Genomic DNA, 13,851 nt, shown 5'->3' with positions numbered 1-13,851 from the left:
TGCTATATTGCAGAAAATGCTACTGAATCTTAGAGAGGTTGCTAGTCACTGGGGTCCAATCATATTATATATATGTGTGTATATATATATATATATATATATATACATAAATATATTATTTATATACATAAATATATTATTGTGGCAATTGGGACACACTGACACCTTCTAATAGAGGAAAGAGTGGTGGTTTCCCTGAAGAATCACTGCCTAAAGGTGCAGAGAGGGTTAATTCTGCACACACATACACACACAGGGCAGGAGACCAGGTGGAACGCTTGCTCTAATCAATTAAAGAATCAGACGCAGCAATGCCTGTGAGGAAGCTTAAGAAGCTGGGTTTGAGCTGTGGGTGGGAGACTGGTGCCAACAAGTGGCCAGTGACCAGTTAGGGACCTAACTGTAATAGCCAGTGTTTAGGGCTTTGGGACTGTGTTTATTTCTTTGAATATGTTTGATTTGATTACAGAAGACGCTGCCAAGAATGTTTATCCATCCTGACAAGTAAATAAACGTCAAAGTGGTTCAGCAGAAACCTGTGTGAGGAGCCATCTGTTTGCATGCTTTTCACAATATATATGTATATATCAACAAGTCCTGGCAATAAGACAGCAAATAAAGAAATAGATTAAGCTAGAGGCACCATAACTTGCTGTGTTATTCGCTTGTGTCTTACTTTATAGTACATATCCAGCATAATGAACACATAAGTAATAGAATATGTTCAAGTTGTATGTTATATGCATAACTGTGAGTAATGAAATTGTAATAGATTCCTGAATGAGTATACATAAGTCAATCAGAATGAAAGACGATGAAATATATAGTACTGAAAATTTATGGTAAAATTGTCATTCAAACCTTTTCATTTTAACTTAAACTGGCCACACACATTTTTTACCAAATTGGCCCGACATTGCTGCATATGTTACTTCCCAAAATGAGTTGATCAACTTTGAATTCTGAGATACTATGTGAGGCCATCGCCACAACTTGACCCTGACTGTGTGCGGAACAATGTCCAGAGATCTGGTTATTTGGCACTCGGACACTATAAGAAAGTAGAGGAGACAAGTGAAAACTGTTCTAAGTGTGTAAATCTCATTTTTATAGTTGAAAGTCATATATAATGGAAAAATCATTTGGTGATTTTAGTACTGTATATTGTAATTCTGAAGTATAAATATCAGACCTAATACATGCATTTAATTATATGCAAATAGCACAAATATGACAGAACACATGGCTAATAACTCAGACATTATCTATGGTCAGTCTAGAGAGACAGAGAGAAAGATAAATGTTTGCAGCACTTATTAGTGTAAAGCGAAGTTTAATTAAGAACTACATTGTAACATAGTGAAAGGAAACTTGGACGATTCCCTTATGTTAATTAACCATAGAAAATGATATAATATCAAATTACCTCTGTTAAGCAAGGAACCCTACAGAGTATAAAGTTTTTACATGTTTCTTTAACAAACTTTTAAATAAGCTTTAATCTTCTGGATGGGGGAATCTGAAGCCTTGTCCAAGGTGCTGAAACACAACACACTGTGAACCAGTTAAATAGTTTTCGCTAGCAATTCTTAACAAATTTAGATTATTTATTTTTTAGGGAATGCATTTCCAAATATTATTACTAAACCAATAAAAGAATCACTTGACTCTATTTTTCACTTTCTATGTGTAACTCAAACATATGTTGGTTCATTCTTATAAACTGTGAGCATCACAACGGACTGTTAATATGCCCAGGCAGTGGAAACCAATGTGGTTGCGAGGGTCTGAGACTGCTCTCTGATGATACAAGCATGAAACCATGCTAATCACCGCAGTGTTGAACCTCATGGCAGCAAGATGTGTTCAATTTACACTCATTAATTAACAGCCTTGAGAAATCACTAGCTTGTCACAAACAAAGAGGTTTCACACTTCCACCCAGTGGTACAAAAAAGGAGATAATTAAGGGAAATGTGATTTCAGTGCTAAACTGCTAGTCTATTAACATGAATGGAAGACAATTTAGGTGAGAGGTTAATGAGCAAATGATTAATACCCTGAAGGGAATGCTATGACTGCAGCAGAATATTCACTTTTAAGAAGAACACGACAATAAAAAAGAAAGAACCTTGCAGTTTGCAAAACAAATTAGTTTGAGCAGTGCAGAGAAATAACCACTTCAAAAGTAAATATACACATTTCATGGGGTGTTGCTCTTCATAAGATCTCAATTCTATGGGGGAAATTCAATTAGACAAGAGGTATCTGCAGAGTGTACGCGAGACGCCTCGCGGCAGAGATTTGACAAAAAATCTCAATTTATTTTACCCCATAGAGGTGCAAAAGGAAATGAGCGGAGCTGTCTACCGTAATGGCCGGCAATGTGCGCAGCGTGATGTCCAATTCAATAACCCCCCTATGTAAATTAATGGAAATATTGATGCAAAACAGCACTATGTATCACAGCAGAAACAACAATAAGTTAATTGATCCTTTGAGTGGACATAGGAAGATAATGCAGTAGAATAACCCAGGATAGACTACTACATGTAACTTGGTAGATATCTGTTATCCATAGGCCTCTGTCAGCAATTAAATTTATCTACTTTAAAAGCAGATGTAGGTAGCCGGTGCAGTCAGTAATTGCCCTCCCCCCTACTTACCTCACCTTTATTTCACTTTTTTGCCCTACATGTGAGAGAGTTGGGATGAAGTCTGTTACTCAGTAATATACTAAGTCACTATATGGATAGGTAGAATTGATTTATGTGCCCTGTAAACCTAATCGGACTAGTCTGAGAGAGTTGAACACAATCAAGTGAGGATACAGATACCAGTCTGGTCTTTGTGCCCATACTGTAAATCAGTGCCTTGTGTGAGAGTTAAAAGGTAGAACGTGGGTTAAAATTCAATTTAATTTACCTGTTTTCTTTTTTCCCTTTTATATGTCCTATTTCAATAAATAAAACAGCTCGCCACTAGCATACACTATATCAAGACTTTGAGGATGATTTAGGATTTAATGGATGACTTCCATATCTGTATGTTGTTACTTGCATCCTAGGATAAGTGTAACATTACATCTAGCATATAGATTTATCCAGAGCAAATGTATATCAATCATCCCCTTGAAAACTGCACCTAACTTATATAGGCTTAGAATTTATGCTCATACTTAGTTCATAGATACATGGAACCCAAATTCAGAGAAAGAAAAGTGGTATGATCATCGTGACTCTGCCCAACCTTATTGTATTACACTTGTGATCCAAGTCTTAAAGTGAAACACGTCGCAAGTGCTTGTAAAGCGCAGCACAACATACTGGGGCAAGTTTTAAACATGTACTGTGCGACCAATTTCATGTGACATGCAGATTTGCAAATGCGCTTACATCTAGCTCTAAATCATCCTCTCGAAGTTTAGATTTACTGCTAGTTCAAGCATTGTCAAAGTATTGTCACAGTAAAATTAAAAAATAACAGTTGTACAGACACTGTTACTGAAAATTAGCACAAAAAAAGGATTATTCAAAGCATTTCAGAGCATTTTTCTCTCGTCTTGTCTGTTGATCTTCGTTCTAGATCCTGTCTGCATAATTTATACACTGGTGCCATGGCAACATGATGCCTTGGTACCATTGTTTATCTTGTCACTCAGGAGAGAGCAGCTTATCTTTGATAATACTACATGGCAGGGGTAATATGTGATTCAGACAAGAGGTCTTCAAAAATATGTTCACTAACCACACTCATGTCTACTTGATGCTGGAAGCCTGTAAGACACTCTGCAATATTAAGGAAAATCAATTGGAGATATAATAGATGGGCACTGACTCAAAGAGGTCAGAAAATGTCCTTTTCTTGCTTGCTCTCTACTGGTAAATGATGACTGTAATGAAAAAGATATTGCAGGGGATTTATATATCAGGGAATCAACAGATAATGGAAAAAAAAAACAGAAAAAGAGAATAACCTGTTCCTCCAAAGAGGTGTTCCTGTCTGAAAGTATGTTCATAGGCCACAGTCCACTGAATTAGCTAAAAATATAAACATGTAAGATATTGTAGTTGCTAGTAAGAAACACAAGGCCAATGTTCCTTCATTATATCTTATGCTTCAGGGTTGACATTTATAGTGTATTTATATGTTTTGCTACAGGTATGGACAAGAGTCTGTTATCCATCCATTGTTATAATTAAATATAATGCTGACTATGTGCAGCAGTAGAGACAAAGGAGTGAGACCCGTGGGCAGTATGAGGGTAGGATTATAACCTTGTAGCACCCTCCAGTGGCATATAAGTGATGCCCAGGTGGATGGAGTACTGGGACTTTGCTCCAGAGAGCAAGAGCAGAATAACGGAGGCGAGAGTTTGGCGTTCTAAATGGTACCAAATGGGAAGATCTGTGTTGAGTTCGAGTTTAGCGTTGAGAGTAAGAAGAGAAGTTCCATGTTGGGAACAAAGGGAGAGAAGAGAAATTGTCAGTAATGACCGAGCATGTATAGACTTCAAGAACAAGGATGCTTGGAGGGCAGCTATTCCTGACCTGTGTGAGAGACAGAATCCATGAGCATGAATGCACACCGTGAGATAATGTGAGATCTGTCAGAGAGCACCCAGGCATCTCAGCAGACAGGAACGCCCAGGACCGTAACTAGGGCTGTGCGGCAGGGGCGACCGCCCAGGGCGCAATGCTGAAAGGGGGCGCAATTTAGGAATATTTTAGGTTAGTTTGGTTAAAATTGAGGGCTAGGGGGCGGCATTTTGCTTTCTCGCCCCGGGCACTAGAATTCTAAGTTACGGCTCTGGGAACGCCCAGTATAAAAAAAAGGAGATTTCATTAAGAAGAGCCTTAAACAGTTACCCCACAAACCACGGAGTTTGAGAAGAAAAGTAAAAGGGTGAACACCCATTATACAGTTAGTGAGTGCCAACTATAAGCACAATTAGTATCCCCAAATTAGCTTGAAAAAGGATGGTATGATGCAGAATTGATTATGCAGCAACAGTAGAAAATACTTCATTGATTTATGTTCAAATGACTCATATGATGTGAAATCAAGATAATAATATATATTATTTACAGCATCTGTGTTTATGCACCCCTTCACATTCCACCTATAATCACACATATTTTATCTAAGCAACACCTGCATGTGTGGGGACTCTTCTTTGTCTTTTCTAACCCATAAAATCCTGAGATGACATAGACTGAGCTGCAGCCAGGTGGTCAGCTTTAGGGCAATACTAGGCTATTGTAAGCTTGCGAGCAGGGCCTTCTCACCTTATTGTCTGTTTTAGCCAGTTTATTTATTAGTTTACTATGTTTGTCCCCAATTGTAAAGCGCTACAGAATATGTTGGTGCTATATAAATAAATTATGATGATGATGATAGTAGTCATCAGACAGACACTATCATCCCATAGCCGTTATGTCCAAAATGAGAGTGGCTTTTTACTAGCACCTATGCATAAGGGACAGGGTGTCTGTCTGGCTTCTGCTAGCTACCCCTATTCAATTTGTGTTTAATTCCCTTTATGTATAGTTCATGTTCAAGCTGTTACTAACCTACCTGGTGGAAACCCTTTCTGGCCAGTGAAAGAAAGCAAAACACAACTGAACGTGTCAAAGATTAGGTTTTTATTCCTCCCTAAGTAAACTTTATTCCGTTCATTCATTTTTTGTCAAAGTGCTCATGTACTAGCAGTGACTTCCATTGAAGTCAACGGAACATACTTTTAGCGCATTTGTTGATTCAAAGTTGTACCCAAACACAGTATCTGGTGCCTGCTCCTAATATCCCATGTTCAATTTATTCTGTATGCATGGCATTCCTGCCATTGGGAGGTCCATGGCTTACATAAAGGCACTTGCATTTACATGGTTAATAGATTGTAAGCTTGCGAGCAGGGCCTTCTCACCTCTTTGTCTGTTTTACCCAGTTTGTTTATTAGTTTATTACGTTTGTCCCCAATTGTAAACCGCTACGGAATATGTTGGCGCTATATAAATAAATGATGATGATGATGATGATGATGGTTTAGTGATAAAACATTTAGAGGTTCCAGTGACCACTAGTGCTTGGGAAAGTGTTTTGAGAGCAGCTGTGATCTCCTGAGACCTCCACATGATCACACTTTACTAAACTTCTGCTCTTAAGTTTGCTTAATTTATTGTACATATATATATATATATATATATATATATATATATATATATATATATTGACATATAGCAAAAAAGTTTTAAATATATTGCTTTTTCTCATTACTGGATGTAAGAAATATGTTGTGAGGATGAAGAATATGTACACATTTATCACAAGGAAAACTGAAAATGTGATCAACTATATTGCCTTTAAAACACTGGTTTGGATTAGTGTGTCGGATGAATTAGAAGATTTCCTAAAGTATAGTAATAACATATCCACTAAAATTTGTTGTTCTTCTAATGTTGCCTGCTCCATTTACTTGTGCCCACCGCAGAAGTGTCTTTCATTGCCCACTGCCCCCCCCCCCAACCACAAGTGCTTTGTCGTGTTTGACATGCAGCATCACTAGCGTTTAAGAAAACACCAGAGGATAAGGCTCCTTATATATGTCTGTACACGTTGCAAAACAACCTTAGTGTTGTGGGATTCCTTTTTCTCTATATAAATTAGTACAACAATCGTAGTCAAACTACAAGCCGAGTCAAAAGTCATATATTTCAAGCAAATGTCTTATAGAGATTGTTTGATATAGAGCTCAGCAGTACGTATACCTGACACGGTTTGTGTATGACGACATTTGAAGATAAAGGGTATGTATGGGCGGCATGGTGGCCTAGTATTTCTGCTTCTGGATCATGAGTTCAATTCCTGACCATGGCCTTATCTTTGTGGAGTTTGTTCTTCCCGTGTTTGTGTGGGTTTCCTCTGGGTGCTCCAGTTTCCTCCCACACTCCAAAAAAAATACTAGTAAATTATCAAATGGACCTTAGTCTTTCTTCTCTCTCTGTATGTTAGGGAATTTAGACTGTAAGCTCCAATGGGGCAGGGACTGATGTGAATGAGTTCTCTGTACAGCACTGCGGAACTAGTGGCGCTATATAAATAGCTGCTGGTGATGATGATGATGATGATGATGTATGAAAACTTCAGAAAAAAAAGAACTATTGTGTTACAATCTGCTTGGTGAGTAGGTTAATTTGCTTGATGCACAAAGTTGGGGAAGGTCTTGTTAGGGCTTTCCTGAGTCACCAAGGGGGCTGTGTGAATCAGATGTATACTGGGAATTACTTAAGGGATTTTCCAAGACTGGAAATGTTGTCACATAAGAACTGTGTTTGAAGCACATTGAGTTTTACATGGTTTGACTGTTGATCTATAACCCCAATATGGTAATCTTCTCTTTGCTTAAAGTGGGATTTGTAAAAAGACTTTCACACTTATAGATGCTGCAGCAAGAAGGATTTGTATTACAAAGACAAATGTGTAACAACAATCAATAAAGTTTAATTAAATGGATCTGGCAAGTAACCTCAAGTCAGTGCTGCTATTTTAAGAAATTAAAAGATCTTCTAATCGGGTTAATTGACAAGCAATTTTGCTGCAATATTTTCAAAAGATAGGAGATCAGTGTCTATAATTATTTATCTAGAATATGAAGTTATTTTTTAATAAAAATAAAATGGCATGTTTGTAGAGACGCTTTATTCTTCTTTTGCCTATATGCTGTACAATTTACCGCGGGTATTCAACAATTTTTACGGTGGCTTTAAAACCACCACTTTTCAAATCACCATCCCGATTTTAACAATGATGAACATAAAAATCACCAGATTTGAATCTGTTACTCAGGTTAAAATGCCTGGCTCCCCGTTATATTCTCTTCTTCCTAGACCATTGCCTGAGACTATCCGGTCGATACAAAAGCTTATCAAACATATCTTAAATGCAGCTAAATGTTTAATAGCTGCATATTGGGAACCCCCCCCCCCCAATATCTGCCACCATCAACATAATTTGGTCAGTTTATCAGATGGAAGGCATATCATGTGGGTATATTTACTAAACTACGGGTTTAAAAAAGTGGAGATGTTCTCTATAGCAACCAATCAGACTCTAGTTATCATTTATTAAGTACATTCTACAAAATGACAACTACAATCTGATTGGTTGTCATAGGCAACATCTCCAATTTTTCAAACCCGCAATTTAGTAAATATACCCCATGGTTTCTCTGGACGAGTCATTATGAAGGTGAACCTCCACTAACAACCGTTTGACACCTGCTCTTTACTATAATTCCCCTCCAGATATACACGACTTACATACTCCATTGCACTCCTGAATATCACTGCATTTCCCCTTCCATACTCATTTAACATCACAAATAAGATAAACCTCCCACATCACCCCTCAATCTGTCCCATCCCTCTTCAACCCCTGTTTGCTTCCCCTTATAGTACATTTCCCTGTTGTCATAAATGCCTTCCTGCTTATAACAAATCTGAGCCTACTTCAATGTTTATTCTCTTTCTTATTGTCAATGCCTTCTATTAATAAGATGTTATAATAAGAGGTATTATATATGTTGACTTGTAAAATTCAATAAAATATTTTTTTTAAAAAAAAAAACAAACCCACCGGATTTACTAAGCTGGGGTTTGCAAAACCGCCACAAAACAGTCATCCAAATGGCCAACATAAAAGGGGTGGTTGTGAGTGGCGAGATTGCTCAAATTGCATGCTTTCTCCTTCAGAACATAAGAGAAAGAATCACTGACATTTAAATTATTTGGGCAATCATTATTTATTTATTAAGGGGCAAAATTAATTTAATTTATTTAATATAATTTTTTTACTTTTATTTTTTAAGGGGACACTATTAATCCATTATATTATGGGGAAAGGTGAATATATTGTAGTATTAACTGATTGTTAATAGTGGATATAATTATTTATGTTGCACAATTTGGCATTGCATACTGCCTGAATAATCTAATAATTAAATAATATTGTCCCCTTAATATAATGGGGGGGAAAAGTAAGTTTATATTAAATTAATTTTGCCCCTTAATCAAAAAATAATGATTACCCAAATAATTAAAATGTCAATAGTGCTTTCTCTTATGTTCTGAATGGCAAAATAGCTCAAACAGCATGTTTGAGCTATCAAGCCATTCAGAAGCAGGTATTAAAACTGTCCTGTCCTGTCTTTTTGATCCACCGGTGGTTTAGCTTTTTCAATCCGCCACACATCGCCATCCATTTTAAATTGCAGCCTCAACCCACCCATAGTAAATGTGGATGTTTTGACCACTAAACTACCGGCTCTCATCACTAACACTCATTGCTGCCAAAACCCCAGTCTATATCGGGGAATGATTAGCATGGGGTCCTTTCAAAAAAAAGTCACTACTAGCACTAGACTACACCAGGCTGGTCTGGTGTTTGGTCAGAGCATGAGAAAGCTGCTCTGATTTGTTAGGAGCATCTTCATTGCTCCATAAAATAATGAACCAAGTGGGCCCTGGATGCCAGGGTCTACTGCGCTTGTAGCTCTATGAGCTTTGTAGTTCTATGAGTTCTATTAGTGCTGGTGAGAGAACACTTTGGGGGGGCACCTTTTTTATTTTTAAAAAAATATATTCATTTAGCTTTTTTTTTTATAATACTAGCAGGATCTGTGCTGATGACATTCATTGTCATCACGTATCTTGAACCATTGGTGAAGCACACCTCCAGATTGGCATATCTTTGGTTGTTTTCCCTTCTGAATGTGCCACAACGAAATGAACATGCTCTCACTGGACTTGGCCTATATTGTACACCCTTTCCTCTCCCCGTTCCTCACTAAGTGCAAAGATTCGCAACTGGTAGATGCATCTGATTCTGCACAGGGATGTATGCGTACATTTTTATACAGAAGAGTGTATTTTATGTAAAAACAGACTTAAGTCGAACTCTACAAGAGCCCCAATAATATCAGAGCAAAAGCATGAAGCATTAACACAGCCAAACTGCAGGTGAACTAAAACTGTCTAGTCAAAAGGTAGGAAGCTATCAACACGCAATCATAAATTAATTTTCCAGTCTGAAATCACAATGAAGAGGAAATTAAGGGAAATCCCTCTGGTAAGGAGGGCCACATGAAGCTACTGCAAGAGCCACTTGTTGCTCACCAATGGGATAGGACATGCAACACAATGTACTGATTTAATTATAGCAAAAAAAAATATAACAGCTGAAATTGCTTAAAGATTCAGACACTCAGAGACATATTGAAAGTAAACCAGAGACTGTGGCTTGTAGCTGAGCACATCTTGTCCCCAAACCATGTGCACTTTACACCCCAAGAGACACAGTGCTCTGATGTACTTTTAATTATAAACTCATTCTTTTCCACACTTTAAATGTTTTACTAACATTAAATAGAAGTCTGCTTACTTATCTATCACATGTCTACTGTCTCCATGTTAAGAGCACTTTGTGGGGTTTCATAAAAAAAAAAAATCACCATTAAATAAATACTCATGTATACAGTGAGACATGGTAGAACATAAAGTAATATAGACGAAGAAGACTATGAAATATTCACCAGCACTTTTTTAAGACAGTTCCGAAAACACTTTTCACTCTTCAAGTTTAACTAAGTCCTTATGAAACAATTAAAATCCCATAAAAAATAGTCAGTTACCCCGTGTTTTTTTGATATTATACTGTAAATGTATGCAAGTAATTATACTTGGGTATTTGAGTGATGTGTACAATACTGGCTATGCTTTTGACATCGCTATATATCTGTTAGAAAGACTTATTATACCTCTTGTAATATATATCTGTTACTTGATGTATGCCACAGACACTACTGTGATATCTCGGCTACACAACCAGTTCCTCTCTGGCTGTAATTATTAATGTATCCAAGCTCATATTTTTCAGAGTCACGTAATTCTGGAGCTTACTACATTATCTGGGCTGCCAACATTTGGTAATAATGAAAAGAAAATGTAATTTCCACATCAATTATTCAAAGGTCACTAAATCTGAGGGGCAACAAAAAATGGCAGGAAAGAAAGTTCATGCAGTGACTTCTACAGAGGATAAAGTGAGTACCTTGTGTAATACTAAACAGCATCTGCCTGTCGGAGATTCGCTGCCAGTATCAATGAGCTCCAACGCTGTGTTCATTTAAAACCACAAGTTAAACCCACTGTCCGCTCTAAACATCCGCCAATATTTAATTCACTGCACAAACTGAAATATTTAACTATTTCCTTCTATAAAAGTTTTATGGAACTCTGAATTTGTAATAGTATTTGAAGAGATAGAATAGTTAAATATTTAGGAAAACTAGTTTAAGTACCTAATGTATTACAAGCAACATATTTTGTCTTAAAGTGTTTATAGACTTAAATAAAAATGTGGAATTTGCCTGCTCTCTCGTGAGTCTGGGAGACCTACCTGGGAATTTGGGAGCCTCCTGGACATTCGGGGAGAGTAGGCATGTATGAGATAAATCCTCAACAAAATGAACATACCAGCTCAAGTATAGAAGAAGTAAACATTTAATGGATAAATGGAAAAATAATGTTATAAAGTCATGCCCAACCCAAGAATGATAGCATTATAGAATAGGTGTGCAGTCAACTTTTGTTCAAATCCAGTTAGTTGTATGTTTTTGGGTTTTTTTACCTAAATTTTCCCTGAAGAAAGTTATAGATACTGAAACAATTATTGAGCATGACTGTGTAATGGAATTTTTCTATTATAGCATTACCTGTTTATATTCTTTATAGTTGTGCTGGACTGCTTGTTTTGGTGAACACTGAGGACCTAGTGTTATTTGGTATGTGCCCTGCAGGGTGACTTTGGTTGTATACTCTTTTGTACAGAGTAATAATTTATAATCAAGGTAAAAAATAACATACCACAAACTGTATTTGAACCAAAGCTGACTGCTCACCCATTCTATGATGCTATCATTCTAGGGTTGGTAACGATTTCACACAGAAACCAAAATAGATCATTGGATAATATGGTTTTCTACCGTGCTGGCTCAAATCCAATCCAATTGTATCCAATATCATTAGATTTTGATTGTTTACAATAGACCCACACAATGTGTAATGGGTGACGTTTCTTCAGAAACTACTAAATTGGCAAATTCAATCAGTTTGTGTGCATGCATCCAGCATCTACAGTGCTAGTCCGAGTCTGGATGATAGCATACAATTTCTGAGTCTGGATTACTGTGAATAGTGGTAATGAAGATAACAAATTACTTGATTGTCTTAAAACCCTCAGTATTCAGACAGAGGTAGGAATAGTAACTAGGGGTGGAGGGAATATTTTGTAAAGAAAAGTTATTCCCTAAAAGTGGTTTAACTAAAAATATCACTAAAACATTAAGGGGCATATTCAATTAGGATTTGCGGCCGTGATTACGCACGCAGGCTGCACGGGTCCCGATACCGCAACATCGCGGATTTCTGCGCACACCCCACAGGGCTGCGCACAGAAATCTGTGATGTTGCTGTACCGTAATGGCACTTTATAGGCACAGCTGCACGTAATCGCGGCTGCGAATCCTAATTGCTTATGCCCCTAAGATCCTTATCAAGTGGCTGGATAGATATGTGACACAATATAATAAATTATACATTCTGTGTATGTTTCAGCTTATATGCACAAAATTATTTTTTACACTGCTTTCACAGTAGTACAGTGTTAATGTGTGTTTGGTGTGGTGTGTTACAAATCCTACAACTAATAATAATTAGGTTTTTTTCAGAGCTCAAAGTACATGTAGCTGATTCTAGGGCAGACATTAGTAACCTGAAGAGAAATTTCCACTTTAAAGCACCAACTGTCTTCTTGTGAGTTTGGGGTTATTACCAGTTGAACCAGGAATGATTGATTTCACTAGCTGTCACATGGCTATCTGCAAGCATAGCACATTCAGAACTGACTGTTTGACCCTGTGCTGTTCTACTTCAATATCTGAACTGAATATTAGTGACATGTCTGAGACAGTGGTGGAAAGAGCAAAGAGAATAATGGGAAAAATGTACTCTACTTAATCATTAGTAACATTGTTCAACAATACAAAAGGGCTGACCTTATTGTGCAAACGTTTGTGAATATAAGGAAATAATTTATGAAAGTAAATTAAAATATTAAATTGTGACTTCATTTTTCAAAGGTAACAATACATGCATTTTTAGAGCCATAATGATGTAATGTGTTTTAATAGACCAAAAATAGAGGGAAATATGCGTTTATATAGTTATGTAAAAAATTATTCTTGGCTGATATTAACCACAATGATAAATCATCTAGCCTAGGTCTGTACAACTGTAGTCACTATAAATCATTATGGACTACCATGAAGGAGTTAAAATGAATTAGTATTTTCTAAATGACAAAAAAATAGCATGCCGGCTGTCTCACTTGCCTTCAGAATGCCTATAAGCACAGATTAGGCAATCATGTATCAGTGCAGGATGCGTTTCCCTAGTTACAACCCGTTTGTGATGTCACAACAGAACAGTGGAACTGGAAGATGAGGCGTTAGGGATTTAGAGATGGTTGCTGTGATGTTTCCATCTGTGTAACGGGCATATGAGAAGAAGTCTATTGCCCTTAAAAAGCTGTCTGCAACTGCTACCTGAGAGGTTGCACAACTGAACTAACTTAGCTCCTGAACATTTTTACCGGACGCTTTGTCCATTAGTTCCGAGTATCATCTTGGTCAAGCGGAGCACATTATGCCCTATATCCCTAGCACCATGTGGGGAATCCCTGTTCTGTGTAGATGTGAAAAGAGGTGTCTTGTGCTAGGAAATGGCCAGGCACCCA

General features: G+C 37.2%; 1 protein-coding gene across 5 annotated transcripts in view; it reads right to left on the bottom strand.

The window, feature by feature from the left end:
* The window catches only part of MYO18B (myosin XVIIIB), a 390,269-nt gene that overhangs the window by 252,085 nt on the left and 124,333 nt on the right, over positions 1-13,851 (bottom strand). The gene's annotated exons all lie outside the window — the stretch shown is intronic.

This window comes from Mixophyes fleayi, chromosome 1 (assembly GCF_038048845.1).
Source record: "Mixophyes fleayi isolate aMixFle1 chromosome 1, aMixFle1.hap1, whole genome shotgun sequence".
In the NCBI taxonomy this organism is placed as follows: domain Eukaryota; kingdom Metazoa; phylum Chordata; class Amphibia; order Anura; family Limnodynastidae; genus Mixophyes; species Mixophyes fleayi.
The sequence above is the reverse complement of the archived record's forward strand: the minus strand, read 5'-3'. Positions and strand labels throughout refer to the sequence as shown.